This window comes from Mixophyes fleayi, chromosome 1 (assembly GCF_038048845.1).
Source record: "Mixophyes fleayi isolate aMixFle1 chromosome 1, aMixFle1.hap1, whole genome shotgun sequence".
NCBI classification, from domain to species: Eukaryota; Metazoa; Chordata; class Amphibia; order Anura; family Limnodynastidae; genus Mixophyes; species Mixophyes fleayi.
The window spans coordinates 270679282-270696791 of NC_134402.1; the positions used below are offsets into that span (position 1 = coordinate 270679282).

General features: G+C 43.6%; 1 protein-coding gene across 1 annotated transcript in view; it reads right to left on the reverse strand.

Moving 5' to 3' along the window:
• The window catches only part of LOC142148858 (atrial natriuretic peptide receptor 2-like), an 88362-nt gene that overhangs the window by 21149 nt on the left and 49703 nt on the right, over nucleotides 1-17510 (reverse strand). The gene's annotated exons all lie outside the window — the stretch shown is intronic.

The window sequence follows — 17510 nt, forward strand, 5'->3', positions numbered from 1 at the left end:
AAATCTCGCGAGAACCGAGCTCAGAAAAACGAATATGTCACGATGACGTCTTGCCTCGATTTCGAATCCAAACTGGCGGGAGAGTACCGAGCGTGCTCGGCTCGGTACTCGGATAGGCTAAATTCGGTAGGATTCGGATCTCGGGGAACCGAGCCTGCCGATCTCTAGTTATAACAGTTGATGATTGCTTTTATGTAAGTTGTTCATCCCCCAAAACATACCCTTTTCAATGCAGCTTTAAGGATACGAGTACAGCATCACATTTATTCGGGGAAAATTTAACAATGTGACATATTCTATTAATTGGTCCTACTTAGCATTTGAAATCAAACTATATAGCTTATCTGAGCAGTTCCTGTAAACACAGAGGATTAGAACCTGCCTATTAATCTTCATGCACCTTGACCTAAGGGATATATAGTCTCAAAGCAAAGAAGCAATTCAGTGATATATAGAAACTGCACGGTAAGTCAAATTATAGATTTAAAGTGCATTAGAAGGAAGACTGCAGCTCAGGTGAGCTACTGATGGGAAAGCTACATAAACTTAAATGTAGCATTCAGTGCACAAGTAATGTACTCTGCACTATCACATAAGGAATAGAAATAATTACAATTAAAAATAAATGATGTTCCAGCTTATAAAATATGCATTGAGATTGACATTTAATTGACTCAATAGAACAGTTAAGCTGTAACTTCAGTGGCTTTTTTAAGACTAATTTCTGCTGTTACTAAAATGTGGATTTTTTTATTTCCAGACATTGCTCCGTCCCCATTGCCTTAATTAGGACTGTACTTGTGCTCTACAGGCTTTCCATAGGAGGGCCACATATATATGGTAAATCCATAGAACCACTTTTAAGTTTGGTTGTGAGTGCAGAGTGCCATTAGTAGACTGACATTGTGGAGTACCACTTAGTAATCTTATTTTTGGGTGTGGAACAAGGTAGTCACTCTCCAACCCATGGCATCCATCAACACAGTTCCTCAAATAAATTGTACAGCTGCGGTCCCTCTTTCTTACTTTCAGACCAGGTGATCTAAACTGCCTGAGACCATCCAGTCTCAGAGATATAGTTTCACATTCTCTCTTTAAACAGTACAAATGATATCACTGCATGTTGGTCCCAGGACAGACATGGATGAGAATACCACCAACTGCTACTTGGCTTCACTCTCACTGTGTAGACAGGTTCAGAATAAATACACAATACACTAATGGGGATGTCTGCCTATTGGATAAAAGGAAGTAGTGGGCATACCACTACTAAGTAGTGGCATGGTAGGAAGTTGGGGGTCTACAAAAAACCCAATCTTGACCCCACCTCTCCTGCTAACTATCGCCCTATCTCACTTCTCCCCTTTGCCTCTAAACTACTTGAGAGGATTGTCTGCAGCCGCCTCACCAGACACCTCTCGAACTATTCCCTCCTCGACCCTCTCCAATCTGGTTTCCGCCCCCTGCACTCCACCGAAACTGCCCTGGCCGAAGTTACCAATGATCTACTTTTAGTCAAATCCAAGGGTCACTTCTCCCTACTCATCCTCCTCGACCTTTCTGCGGCCTTTGACACCGTAGACCACCCCCTCCTGCCTCAAACCCTTCTCTCTCTTGGCCTATCTGGGTCTGTCCTCGCCTGGTTCACCTCATATCTCGCTAACCTCTGCCTCCCCTCTCTGCCTTGCCCTACACTGGCTCCCCTTCCCCTACAGAATTCTTTTCAAACTCCTCACCACCACTTACAAGGCCCTCTCCCACTCTACTGCCCCTTATATCTCTAACCTCCTCTCCATTCACACTCCCACCCGCTCCCTGCGCTCGGCCAATGACCGCCGCCTCTCCTCCACTCTGATCACCTCTTCCCACTCCAGAATCCAGGACTTTTCCCGCACAGCCCCCCTCACTGGAATGACCTCTCTCGCTCCATCCGCCTCTCTCCTACTCTGTGCTCCTTCAAACGTGCACTCAAAACTCACCTCTTTCTCAAAGCCTACCAACCATCCACTTAACCCCCATCTCCTCCACTCATTCTCCCCTCTCTCCCATTAACTTAACTGGCTCCTCTTGTGCCTGGTCTGTTTAACCCTCCCTTAGGATGTAAGCTCGCTTGAGCAGGGCCCTCTTCCCTCCTGTTTCCTTACCCGTTCTTCTGCTCCGTGTCTATTGCATCTGCCTGCCTGGAGTTTCTGAAGTATTGGTACTTTTGTTTATTGTTCTGTACTGTTATAACCTGTATAGTCTACTGTTTGTACTATGTGCGGCGCTGCGGAAACCTTGTGGCGCCTAACAAATAAATGATAATAATAATAATAATCTCTGTATCCATGTCTGGCTCTTCCTCCACCCCCTCCACTCTTCCTGTCAGAGTCCCTCAGGGCTCTGTTTTCGGCCCTCTACTCTTTTCACTCTGTACCTCCTCCCTTGGTGCTCTCATCTCCTCCTTCGGTCTTCAGTATCACCTTTATGCCGATAACATCCAACTCTACACCTCCTCACCTGATCTCTCCCCACCCTCCTCTCTCATGTATCCGACTGCCTCTCTGCCATCTCCTCCTGGATGTCCTCCCGCTTTCTCAAAATTAACATCTCTAAAACTGAACTCATTGTCTTTCCTCCCCCCAGGCTCACCTCCCACCATGACCTCTCTATCACCGTCAACAGCACCACCATCTCTTCTGTCACCCAACTTCGCTGCCTGGGCATTACCTTCGACTCCTCTCTCTCTTTTGCACCCCACATTCAATCCCTCGCCCAAGCCTGTCGCTTCCAGCTTCGCAATGTTGCCCGCATCCGGCCCTTCCTCTCTCAGGATGCCACAAAAATCATCATCCACGCACTCATTATCTTCTGCCTCGATTATTGCAACCTCCTCCTTTCCGGCCTCCCCCTCTCCCACCTTGCCCCCCTCCACTCTATTCTCAATGCGGCTGCAAGACTCATCTTCCTCTCTCACCGCTCCTCCTCCGCATCTCCCCTCTGCCTTGCCCTACACTGGCTCCCCATCCCCTACAGAATCCTTTTCAAACTCCTGACCACCACGTTCAAGGCTCTTTCCCAGTCCACTCCCCCCTATATCTCTAACCTACTCTCCATTCACACTCCTACCCACTCCCTGCGCTTGGCCAATGACCGTCGCCTCTCCACACTGGTCACCTCTTCCCACTCCAGAATCCAGGACTTCTCCCGTGCAGCCTCCTTCACTGGAATGACCTTCCTCGCTCCATCCGTCTCTCTCCCAATCTTAGCTCCTTCAAACGAGCGCTTAAAACTCACCTCTTCCTTAAAGCCTACCATCCTTCCACCTAACCCATTATCCCCTCTCTCCTCCCGGTCCCTTCTCCCTCCCTTATGCGTCAACTGACTCCCTTTGTGCCTGAGTCTTGTTCACCTTCCCTTAGGATGTAAGCTCACTTGAGCAGGGCCATCTTCCCTCCTGTATCCATACCTGTTCTTCTGCTCCGTACTTACTGCATTAGCCTGCCTGGAGCCTCTGAAGTTTGGTATTTATTGTTTATTGTTCAGTAATGTCTTACCCTGTATAGTCTACTGTTTGTACTGTGTACGGCGCTGCGGAACCCTTGTGGCGCCAAACAAATAAAGGATAATAATAATAATACCAAGAGAAGCACTAACTGAAAATATTGTGAAGCAAGTCAAATGTGGCAGTGGAGATATGAGGCAAACAAGGGGGACAAAAGCATTGGGAAGAGGTGACATAAAGGGAGTAACAGACATAGGGAAGACAATAAAGGGTGAATAAAGTTGGCATGTAATACAAAGACAGGGCACTTGGCAGGTGTAGTGCAAGTAGAGAACTATGCTTTGGGAAACCCAATTGACATATAGATGGCAGAAGAGATAAGTGTGGAAGAAATGAGGCAAGTGGGGCAGAATAGATATGGAGGTGTCAAGATTGGCACTGGACCGAGAAGAGTAAGAGAGAAAGGTGCATAGAATTTGGTGTCAGAAACAAACTTGCATGTCCAAACTTTTTGTGTATTTTTTTGTTTATTGTTGCTATTTTTATTTTTAAATAAGGAAATGGTGTAGCAGACAGGAGTGACAAAGAAAAATAAGTAAGCAGATAATAAGGGATAGCAGAAAAAGATTGGCAGTGCTCTGAATAGAGCTGAGGGAGGTAAGGTAGTTGACATGAGACAATGAAAATGGAGAAGAAAATGGGAGGGGCAAAAAATGTCAAGTAACAGAGGCAGAAAGACATTGAAAACAAATGTGATGGATATGAATACAGGGTGCAGTGTGAGAAGATACTAAAGGAGACAAAGACTGTAGAAATAAGGAATGGTATAGCAGATATGGAGCTATGAAAAAGCAGACTTGAGTAAAGTGAACCTGTCACCTGGGATGAGGTGGCTTTCAGCTAAGGTTTAGTGTCACTTCTCCATACTCATCCTCCTGGACATTTCTGTTGCTTTTGACACTGTTGATAATCCTTCTCCTGCACATACTTCACTCCATTTGCTGGATGACTTCCCCACTATCAAAACACTCCTTAGTGTCTCTACCTCTGGTTCATTCTCTACTCCACTCCCACTATAAGCTAGGGTCCCACAAGGTTCCATTCTAGACTCTCTGCTTTTTTCACCGAACACATCTTCTCTTATGGAACTAATTTTCATTTGGACTCCAGTACTACCTCTACACTGATGACATCCAAATCTATCTCTCCCCTTCTGTACTTTCTTGTCCCAACATTACCTAAAGCTCAACATATCCAAAACAGAGATTGTCATTTCCCCTCCTTCAAGAGTCACCAACTGCCCTCAGATCTCCTGTCACTGTCAATAACACCACAATTTCCCCAATTTCCCAAGTCCAGTGCTTTGGTGTCTCAATTTGTATCTGCTTATTCTTCACATCCAGTCTCTCTCCCAGTCCTATCACCTCCACCTTTGAAATATTGCCAGACATGCCCTTTTTGTTAACCAAGATAGTTCCAAAACCCTTATGCACTCTCACATCTTGACTACTGCAACCACCACATATCTGCCATCCCTCTTTATTCATCTATGTCTGCTTCAGTCCATCTTACATGCAACAGCAGGAGTGATCTTCTTCTCTCACTGCTCCACATCTGCCACTTTACTTTTAAACTCTTTCCATGTCCTCCAGAATCCAATTCAAATGACTTAAAAGCCCACAAGAACACTACCCTTTCATACATCTCAAATCTCATCTCAAAATACTCTCACCCTCTTACATATATCTCTGACCCGCGTCTTGCCCTGTCTCTGGTAAACAACCTGTCACTCCCGCCTACAAGACTTCACACTTGCCACTACCTACCACATCCAATCAGACTCTCCCACAGTATTCACATTTTTAAGCTCTCTCTGAAAACTCATCTCTTTGTGAGAGCTTACCCTACTCCTACCTAAACTAATCACACTAAAGCACCCTCACCAATGTTCCATTCTACTCCGAGCCACACTTGTTCCTCTTGTTTCAGCTGTGCCTTTTTCGATTAGAATGTAAATTCTATCATGACCAGGGTTCTCCATAACTTTTGTTTTCATTCCTGCATTTATTTTGAAGATATGAAAACATGTCCCTCTTTTATATATGTCCTGCCTTCCGCACAGTCGGGATCTAGAGACAACTGTTTCGCCTTACAAATGTAAAATAATAATAATGACATAGACTATGCTCAGTAGTCTACTCTAAAGTATCTTTTGATAATCCAAATCATCAAGACAGATGTTCCAGTTGCTCCTACTGTTGGCAAGGCAGCAGTCCTGCCCAGGTATCATCCCACAGTCTGCAAGCCCACATCGGTGCAAAGGCAAGCAGAGATCTGGCCATCCCGCAGAAATTTTCTAATGCTTCAAGATGTATCTGGCTGCTCATTGTTCCTGGACAAGGAACAATAAAACAGTGCTGCTCCAGTACCCCCAATCTTCTCCCTAAGTATTAGGGAGATGTAGTCTCTCTGGCTGATCTGTTTGGTGGTCCTTATCTCCTGGGCCTGGCTATGAGCCAAGTCTCTGTCCACTGTCCTCTAGCAACCATAGCAGCGGCCAGAATAAGGTGGCTATAGCTCCTTTATACAAAAAATACAACATTTTAACTTGAATTTGTAAACAGAACATAGATAATTGATATGTGTCCCTGTGTTTCCATGTCCACACAGGGACCGGTGCCTGCCTCTGGTCACACACTCGCATCTGGTTGGTTGGCAACCAGACGCACATCTTTCGGCAGATTGCCGGGTGGTTCTGGCTCTGGCGACGGTGTTCCACGTCACCGCCACCGGTAATTACGTCCTCTCTCTCCCTCTAATTATACTTGGGTCTGGCACCATGCTGGTGCCAGAGAATTGAGTTCCCTTATTCCAGTGTCTCCTGTGTTGCTATCCTGACTACTCCTGTGTTGTACCTCGGCTGTTTCCTGACCTCCTCCTGGTTCTCCTTCCTGGCTCTGGTAATATATGTATTGACTCCTGTATTTGACCTCAGATAGTCTGACTATGTTTGTAGATCTCCCCTCGGTACCTCTCTTGCCTGTGTGGTTTTGACCCGAATTGCCTGACAATCTCTTTCATCTAACTGCTTCGCTGATTACTCTTGAGGACTGTGACCTGTGTGTCTCCTTCAGCTAAGCCCAAATTCCCTTGCGGGGGTCCCTGGCAAAGACCAGAGACACGTCAGACTCTGCACCTCTACTGAGTAAAGCCAAAATCAGCAAGCAATCCTCCAAGTTTCTCTAAACAACATGACAGTATACTCTGGCCAATTTTATAGATGGAATAAGAGAGCCCTCCACTCACAACCTCCTACTTTATCTTGCTCGTCGAGTTGAGAAGCAAGAGGCGGATCAGGCATGGTTGTTACAATGTGTCCAAGGGGTAGTTTCACAACTTGATTCCCTGCAGGGTTCTCTATCAACCTCTCAAGCTGCTGTTAGCACTATGCCTACCACCACTTCTGTGGCTTCTGCAACCACTACACCATCTGGGCTATGGATTCCCTACCTGAGAAGTATGATGGAGATCCTAAGAGATGCAGAGGTTTCCTAAACCAGTGTGCTATTCACTTTAAATGCAATTCTGCTGCATTCCCATCTGAGCGAACCAAAGTTACATTTGGAATTTTCTTGCTTAGTGGTCAGGTCCTTGCTTGGGCCTCTCTGTTGTGGGAGCATAACGACCCTCTCCTGAAAAACTCTGCTTCCTTTATCGAGATGCTCGGAAAGATATTTGATGAGCCTGGACGAGCCTCCTTGGCAGCAGCAAGTCTTTTGAATCTTCGTCAAGGTTCCTCATCTGTTGGTCAATATGCCATGCAGTTTTGCACCCTTGCCTCAGAACTGCATTGGAACAATGACAGCCCCTTTTGGCAGGGCCTTACCGACCGCATTAAAAATGAATTAGTATGCAGAAAGCTTCCCTCTGACTTTGACACTCTCATCTCCCTATGCATTCGGATTGACCTCTGCTTCAGAGAAAGAACCCAGGAAAGATCTTCAGTTAAACGCACTCCTCGCTTGGCACCTCAATTTCAAAACCCAGTATCTCCTCCTGAAGAACCAATGCAGCTCGGGCGTTTCGTTTATCTCCTGAGGAATGTGAGAGATGCTTTAAACAGATATGTCTATACTGTGGTGACGCTGGGCATATTTTGATTTCTTGCCCAAAGAGAAACTCCTCCTAAATGGTAAGATGGAGGCCGTTCTAGGAGTTGCCGTTTTAACTCCCTACGCTTCCCATAACCCAGAATTTTTTATGCCTGTTCAACTGGTTTCTCCCAATAGACCTCAGTCAACTTCTGTCTTCGTGGATTCTGACACTGCTAGAAACTTTATTTTGGTCTCTCTTGCCTCGCAACTCCATTTGTCTATCCAGACTCTGTCTCAGCCGCTTACCCTCACCACTTTGGATGGCAATCGTGTCAGCAACGATTCCATCTCCAGTATAACCTTGCCTTTGCGGCTGCTTGTTGGGGCTCTGCATCAAGAGTGGATCCAGTTCCTGGTGCTGCCTCAGTCAGTGAGTCCTCTCATTTTGGGCCTGCCTTGTCTACGTGCCCATACCCCCCCAGTTTGATTGGGTCCGAGGCTGAAGTCACGTCCTGGGGTCCTCAATGTAACAACCAGTGTCTCACCTTACCTCGTCCCTTGGTGCCTCTAACCTCCTATCATATTTCTCCTTCCGAGACCATTCTTCCCCCACCTATAATGCCTTCAAAGACGTCTTTTGCAAGATTAAGTCTGAGGTTCTTCCTCTTCATCGCCCTTGGGATTGCCCAAGTGATTTGGTTCCGGGCAAGCAGATTCCCTGGGGAAGGATCTATACTCTGTCTCTTCCAGAGACCCAAGCAATATCTCAGTATATCTCTGAGAATCTGTCTTGTGGCTTCATCAGGAAGTCCTCTTCTCTCACTGGTGCTGGCTTTTTCTTTGTTAAAAAGAAGGATGGTTCTTTTCGTCCCTGCATTGACTACCATCAGCTGAACAAGATTACCATCAAGAACTACCTCTTATCTCTGAGCTTTTTGACAGGATTAGTGGCGCTCAGATTTTTTCCAAGCTGGACTGCCGTGGGGCCTACAATCTCATATATCCGCCAAGGGGACAAATGGAGGACCGCCTTTAATACTCGGGATGGGCATTACGAGTATATCGTAATGCCATTTGGTCTTTGTAATGCCCCAGCGGTTTTTCAGTCATTTGTCAATGACATTTTCCAGGAATTTATGTACAAGTCCGTTGTAGTCTATCTTGATGACATCTTGATTTTTTCACAAGACATTTCGTCCCATCGGACTCATGTCACTGAGGTATTCTCTCGTCTCCGCAGTCACCAGCTTACTTGAGACTTGAAACTTGAGCAATGCATCTTCCAGGTCACACAACTTCCATTCCCGAGTTTCATTGTATCTGGTTCCGCTTACAAATGGATCCTGAGAAAGTGGCAGCAATCGACAACTGGTCTCTCCCCCAGGGCCTTAAGACTATTCAGAGATTTGTGGGTTTTTCTAACTATTAGTTCAGTTCCTCAAGGGCTTTTCTACTATCATTGCACCCATTACTGCTCTCATCTGAAGATCTGCCAACCCCAAGTGTTAGTCTCCCGAAGCAATGACAGCCTTTGACTAGTTAAAACAAGCCTTTTGTTCAGCTCCAGTCTTCTCTCAACCGAATCAGCTAAAACCTTTCTTCCTCGAGGTAGATGCCTCTTCCGTTGGAATCGGAGCAGTTCTCTTTCAGAAGTCTGTGTCTAGTACCCACCATCCTGTGATTTCTTTTCCAAGAGATTCTCCATTACTGAAAAGAATTATGGAATTGGGGATAAGGAGCTCCTTGCTATAAAATTGGCATGGAGGAGTGATGTCATCTTCTGGAGGGATCTCTTTATCCTGTGACAGTTTTCACCGACCACAAAAATCTTGTTTATATTCGTAAAGCTTAGTGTCTCAACCCTCGTCAGGCACGTTGGGCATCATTTTTCTCTCGCTTCAACCTCATTCTTACTTACCATCCTGGTTCCAAGAATTTTCGAGCTGATGCCCTTTCACGTTCCTTCGATAATTCTGACGTCTGTACTCCTTCTAAACCCCAATCTATTCTGGATCCCACCAGTATTGTGGCTCTTACCAAGACTTCTGCTAAGACCCCTCCTAGAGGATGCTCAATTTTGGAACCTCACCTGCAACCTATAGCATTACATTGGGCGCATTCTTCCAAGTTGTCTGGTCATGCTGAAGTTAAGAAAACGTAAGCTTTTCTCTGTCAATGCTACTGGTGACCCACTTTGCATTCCGATATTTGGAAATTTGTGGCTTCATGTAGGACTTGTGCTTGCAATAAGAATCCTAGGGTAGCTCCTTTGGAACTCCTGCATCCTCTTCCCATTCCTGACTCCCCGTGGCAAAGCATATCCATGGATTTTATCACAGACCTTCCTTCCAGCAATGGCTACACTACCATCTGGGTCGTGGTCGACAGATTCTCCAAAATGGCTCATTTTGTTCCATTGGTCGCTCTCCCCACGGCATCTCAGCTGGCTCTCATTTTTATCATACGAGATCTTCAGATTACATGGTTGCCCCTGTGAAGTCATCTCAGATCACGGGGTTCAATTCATGTCCCAGTTTTGGAGGGCTTTTTGTAAAGATTTGGGCTTGGACCTTAAGTATTCCTCTGGTTACCATCCAAAAACGAACAGACAAACCAAGCAGGTTAATCCTTGAAGTATTCTTACGATGCTTTTCCTCTGACAACCAGATAAACTGGGTGAACCTTTTTCCCTGGGCAGAGTTCTCCCACATCTTCCACATCCATGAGTCCACCAGCTTCTCCCCTTTTTTCACAGTTTGTGGGGTTCAACCCACTTTCCCAGATTTTTCTACCAATATCCCTTCTTCAGTTCCCGTAGCCAATGCTTTAGTACTGGATTTCGCGCACATCTAGGCAGTAACTAAAACCAGACTCTTGGAATCCTCTCAACGCTGCAAACGTTTTGCTGACCATCACCGGAGACTTCTACCCATATTTCATGTTGGTGATAAGGTTTGGTTGTCTACACGTAATCTTAAACTTCGAGTTCCATCTCTAAAACTGGCTCCTCATTACATTGGACTTATTTTCATTACTCATGTCGTCAATTTTCATCTGCTTTCCTCTCTCAAGGTTCATGATGCATTTCATGTTTCCCTTCTGAAGCCACTAATTATTAATAAATTTCATCGACTTCCCTCTCGCCCTGCTCCCATTCGGACTTCTGCTGGCGATGAGTTTGAGGTTAGTCGAATTGTGGATTCCCGTATTCCTCATGGACATTGTCAGTTTCTAGTCCATTGGAAGGGTTTTTTTTCCTGAGGAGAGAACCTGGGTTAACAAGGAGGATCTCCATGCCCAACTCCTTTTAAAGCAATTCTTCAAGAATATTTCTACACTTCAGTCTGAGCGGAAAAGGGGAGGGGGCACTGTCATGTGCTGACCCTGTGTTTCCAAGTCCACACAGGGACGGGCGCCTGTCTTCGGTCACGCGCTCGTGTCTGGTTGCTCGACAATGGGACGCTGCTCCTGGCTCTTGCGGCATAGCTCCACGTCAACACTGCTGGTAATTACAGACTCTCTCTCCATCTATTTATTCTTTGTTTTGACACCATGCTAGAGCCAGAGTATTGGATCTCCTTAATTCAGCGTCTCCTGTGTTGCTATCCTGACTCTTCCTGTTTATGATCTCAGTTGTTTCCTATCCTCTTCCTGGTTCTTTCTCCTGACTCTGGTGATATATATATTGATTCCTGTGTTTGATCTCGGATTGCCTGACCACGTTTGTGGATCTCACCTCGGTACCTCTCTTGCCTGTGTGGTTTTGACCCGGATTGCCTGACACTCTGTTTAATCTACTTGGTTTGCTGATTACTCTCTTTGAGGACCGCGACCTGCGTGTCTCCCGCAACTAAGCCAAAACTCCCTTGCGGGGGTCCCTGGCGAAGACCAGAGACACGTTAGACTTTGCACCTCTCTGCTGAGTAGAGCCAAAATCAGCAAGCAATCCTCCAATTTTCTCTAAACAACATAACAGTGTCCATATTTAAGAAACATGGGAAGGGTCACCAGCATTCTTCCAAATGAGACAGGATTTAACAGGCAAGCTTAACCTTTATTAACAGTGCCTTGTGCCCCACTATAGTCACACTCTATGCATTTAGCAAAACAAACTCTCCCTCTGCCTCACACTCTTTTGTCCTGGAGTCTGCAGTTTAGCATGTTTAGTATATTAATTACTTTACCTGGCTTCCAATTTGTGCATCAGGATGTGCTATGCTCTCCAGTGTCACGATACCGGGTTACTAAGGCTACTTACTGGTATTAGCGCTGCTAACAGGAATGCGCGGAGTCTAAATGTACCCCTGGTCTTCGCCAGGGACCCCCGCAAAGAAGTTTGGAGTTTGCTGCAGGAGTGCGCAGGTCGCAGCCCTCCAAGTTAGCCACCAGTGAAGTTAGCCACCTGTTCAAGCAATCCCAGAACAGGCTGCTAGTAGCAAGGTACAATGGGTCAGGCAGAAGCGTAGTTAAACAATCCGAAGTCAGGCCGTGCTGGTAGGAAAGTACACTGGGAATAGACGGAGACGTAGTCACATGGTCCAGAGTCAATACCAGGAGAGAGAAAACACCATGGGAAGATCCACAGGGAGAGTAAGGACAAGCCATGTCGGGAACCAGGAAATCAATCAGGGTGCTAGAAAGCACAATGGAACGGTGGGGCAGAAGGAGCATGGCCCTTGATACTTCCTCCTGATATAGAGGCAACACATCCCTCATTGGTAGACTAGACAGGGAATAGCCAGTGATCAGCTGAGCGAATATCGGCGTCCCATTGCCTAGCAATGGCGACGCGAGCAACTGCGCATGCCCCCGGCGGCTGGAAGTACGTCATCCGCGCGGTGCAGGAGGATCAGGCGTCCGTCCCTTGCACCAAATGAAGGTGTGGGGGCGGCGCCTGACATCCAGATTATATTATACGTTATAGTTCCCTACAGTAACTGCAGAGTGCAGCCTGGAGCTCCACTCTAAGTCAAGCAATTAGCATACAGGGGTGAAGCCAAACTGCACTCTCTCCACATAGAAGGACATTATTTTTGATAATAATGAACAATGCATAATGAAGAGGGCAGTATATAGTAAGTGCTTATCCACTTAAACTATGTACAACATAAATTAGTATGTTATTTTAATACTAGAAAACAGTCAAACTTACCTTATAACTGTTACTCACCGCTGACTGCTGTACCGTCTTTGAGGTGCCTTAGCCTCCCCAGTGAAGGAAGTGTCACTATACCTTATAAACACTTTACAACCAAGTAGTAAGTGGTCAGTGCTGCAGTGTCAATCAGCTTGCATTTATAATGAATAATAATCACACTATTGCTGCTTCTCTAAAGTGTGCACTTGCTTCTGGAGTCCCTTTATCAATCCCTAGTGGTTATAAGTGTTAGCACAAAGGGAGGTGCATGGCCTATATAATATATTGAATACTAGGGGACTCCACTAGAGATGGACACAGATGTTCTCAAAAAGGACTACTATAAGAAGCACATAAAAAACAAGTATTTACTTGCATATGGGGAGTTGTTGCATCTCAAGTGTGTCCAGCTCCAAAACAATTGTCAAGCATAACAATTGTGTATACCTACACCTCAAGATACAATACGCAGAGATAGCATAAAGCTGTGGCTTGAAAGTGTTAGTACTAAATGCTATGTAATATTGTGCCTTATACACAAGAGAGAATGTTGTTTTGTCAGTTATATAAATATAAAAAAAAAACATTTTCAGTATAAAATATAGTTAACACAAACTCATGTACAAAATAAAATTAAATTAAATACAAACATCTGTTGATTTCCTCTTTAAAAATACAACTGGATTCTTGTTTCCAGCAGAAGTTCAAATAGATATGTCAATTAAGTAACTGCGACTTCATATAATATAGACTGTAAGCTCCGATAGGGCAGGGACTGATGTGAGTGAGTTCTCTGTACAGCGCTGCGGAATTAGAGGCGCTATATAAATAAATAAATAATGATGATTATTTAATAAGCTGACTAAGCTGAAGCCTAGAGCACAAGGCTTTTGGGTGAGGGAGTGCAAAATCGTTAAAGGAGGAGGTATAAACTAAAATTAATTTTAAAATGTAAGAGAATAGCTGTTATCCAAAGCAAAAAGAAAAATATTGACGCATTCCCATGGTAAAGGCTGAAGATAAGGAGTCATCCTTCGTGGGTGCCTGAGAATAAGTGAGCAAGAGAGACAAGGATAGCGTCAGGCACATGGCACAGCCTCCTCCCTCTCCACCGTCACATTTTCACCCTCAGGATTGCTTATTTATGCCTCCGTTCTGCAATACCTTTAGGATTTTAATGAAAATGAAATAAGTGACAAATATTGCTGTGACCCCTTTAAAAAGCAAAATGGAACTGACTTTACAAAAACACAGGAACATATGCATTGGTGAGAGGTTGGGTGGGTAAAGAATCCGGATTTTACATTAAGGATGAGTTTGTAGGTGTCGAAGGCAAGGGGGTGTTACGAGGTTATTTGTCTGAGGTGGCCTGAACCCTTAATCAGGTCCTGATAATATAGGGGGACAATGTTGACTGTATTTTTTTAGAAAGCTATTCAAAAATGTTTTCACTTACAGAGGAAAAATCTAGCACATAACAATACAAAAAATTAGTGCATTAACAACAAAGTAATTGCACGGTGGCTAAGTGGTGGGCAGCATGGTGGCTAAGTGGTTAGCACTTCTGCCTCACAGCGCTGGAGTCATGAGATCAATTCCCGACCATGGCTTTATCTGTGTGGAGTTTTTATGTTCTCCCTGTGTTTGCGTGGGTTTCCTCCGGGTGCTCCAGTTTCCTCCCACACTCCAAAAACATACTAGTATATTAATTGGCTGATATCAAAATTGACCCTAGTCTGTGTCTGTCTGTCTGTGTCTGTATGTTAGGGAATTTAGACTGTAAGCTCCAGTGGGGCAGGGACTGATGTGAATGAGTTCTCTGTACAGCACTGCAGAATCAGTGGCGCTATATAAATAAATGGTGATGATGATGATGATGATGATGATGATGAATAGTGAGGAACATAGCTTGTAGTATTAGGTTATTATAAGCAGGTCATTATTTGCAACCCTGGTGCTAGAAGAAGCACAGACACAGTCACTGAAAAGGTTTGGGGACGGGGTGCATTGTAAAGCTTCACCCATGAAACAAGTTTGTCTAGGAACTGACCTGTTAACACCTGCTTGCAGGTTTGATGTATTAAAAAAATGATTTTACACAACATAAACTATGGTATGTTCCTAAGAGGTTAAGGACCACAGAAATGCATTGAATTCCACATTTGGATCCATAGGCTACAGTATTCTGAAGTGAAAGCCTTGTGACATAGAAGGTATTGGACACAATTGCTTTTCCCTGGAAATCTGGTAAAATGATTGATGATAATGAATGGTGCTTTTATGGGACCAATATATGTTTGTGGATAATGTGAGGGAATAAATTAGGCTACATCCTATAAGTTAGATAGTAAAGAATAAGCTGTACAATTAATACACCGTGACACCGCCATCTGCTCACCCACATTTCACTGGTGTCATAAATACTACATTATTCCTGGTTCATAGATGCCATAAAGCAACCGTCACCATATGTGCTATATAAAATGAATAACATTTTTGTAAGTATTGTATTGCAGGCCTTTCTGCATGGAATTAAAAATATTTTCCTTGGGGGCACACCTATTTATGGGATAAATACATGTTTATAGTAGACAATGTTTTGTGCAATTAATCATCCTGCATTAACCCTTATCTTTAACCCTGCTAGTCTGATCATTTATTTCTGGGCAGTAAGGGAACTTGGAGGGAGAAGTAATTTAATTCATTCATTTATTTATTTAATATAAAAATGTTTATTATACTTAATTTCATTTTAATGTATCTGTGAAATTTTAACACTTATATGTTAGGAAAATTATAGTTACAAGTTTTTAAATATATTTAGCAAGTTCGTTTGATAGAAATCTTTGTGCTAATGTATTAAGCAATTATATTTAGTTAGTTATATACCTATACAGTAGATTAATAGGTTTAAAATAAAAAACTTAAAAAAGTGAACTATGTTTCTTGGATTAATCAGTTAATTTGAAGTATGGCATGAAGAAGGTATTAATGCAGTCTACTAATGCAATGTGTGGTCTGTGTTAATAATTTAATGTCAGGGGTTATTAGGGTAAATAAGCCTATTAGTTAAATATAGATGCTATTAATATAATGTCAAAGCTGGTTGGGGGGGTCGAACTATTTAATAAATATGAATGCTATTAATTTAAAGTTGGGGCTGGTTGGGATTATATAGGCACAGTTAATAAACGTGGGCCTCCCTCCACCTGTACAGCCCTAACACATGTTAGGGCTGTACAGATGGAGGGAGGCCTGCAATGTTCACTTGTTGCTTAGCTTTCCAGGCATTGAATAGTACCTTTATCTTTTACAAATAGTGCCCTAACAGTCCAGGATCCAGAAAATAGCAATTGAGCTAAACACACTGGGCCTGATTCATTAAGGAAAGTAAAGCAAAAAAAATGAGTAACTTTGCACCTTAGCAACACCATGGGCTAGATTTACTAAACTGCGGGTTTGAAAAAGTGGGGATGTTGCCTATAGCAACCAATCAGATTCTAGCTTTCATGTATTTAGTACTTTCTAGAAAATGACAGCTAGAATCTGATTGGTTGCTATAGGCAACATCTCCACTTTTTCAAACCAGCAGCTTAGTAAATCTAGCCCCATGTTGCATTTAAAATGTGACGGCAGATTTATATTTGGGGTAGGGCATGTCCTAGATCAACTTTAAATTTTAGTGTACAAATAAGTTATCAAAAGTATTCGTGTGCTAGATGAAAAAACAGACAGTATTTAACTTTTGTGATAAATAATAAACTAATTTACATAACCTTGCATTGTAACATGGTTTTGTCCAGGAGAAAACTTGCTCATTTTTTTACCTTACTTTCCTTAATGAATCAGGCCTACCATCAGTAGGTAGTTAAATCTACAAGAAAAGGTAGGAGAGAGCAGCATTGTTTTCCGGATTGTCCAGTGCAGTCACGGACAGTTAGGAGGTATGTCCTGGTTCATGTGCTCTGTGGGCCTGATGCATTAAGACATGCAAAACGAACATAAATTGCAGTTTATTTAAAAACGCACTTAAATAAACTAAAAGCGGACCTGAAGAAACATCTCTTGTTGAATACTGATCTAGGGAGGCTCTGAGAATACACTGCACAATATGTTCAATACATATGTGAATATAAAGTCCCAAAAGAATGCACAGAAAAAAATAAAAGTATTCAATGATTGTCACCTCCAAAGTATTTATCATGATGTTATTAATGCCCATTGTACATAAAATGTATTTCTACATTTTCTCCTGATTACAAGCACATGTTCTAGCTCGCATACATAGCCGTAATCACTAGTAATTGACACTTACACCCAACCTGTAGCTGCTGCAAGTGATACAACAGAAAAACACGTCCCATGGAGATGTCCAAAACTTGAATCAGATGCTGCTGCGTGCGCTTGAGCTGAACACGTCCTTACTGTACATTGACTACATGATACGCCCAGTCCCCTCCCAGTACTGCCCCTGAAATTGCAGGTTGCAGTAAGGGTCCTTTGTGCTCATAGATGAATTGAACGTTGCTGCATTCACTGGCGTATGCTCCTGTTCTGCGCATGCGAAGAATGATTTTATGCTAAGTAGGACATGTACCGGCACTTATGTTCCTTGATGATTCGGGACCAGTGACTCTATATGACTGTGTACAGCAGTTGTTTACTGGGACTCATGACTCCAAACCATCATATAACAATTTTCTTTATTAGGTTACAGGTAATGAAATAATTGTTACCTCTATACATTTCCAAAACTGAATATTTTTGTAAGTATATAGGGAGGTGTTGAAATATG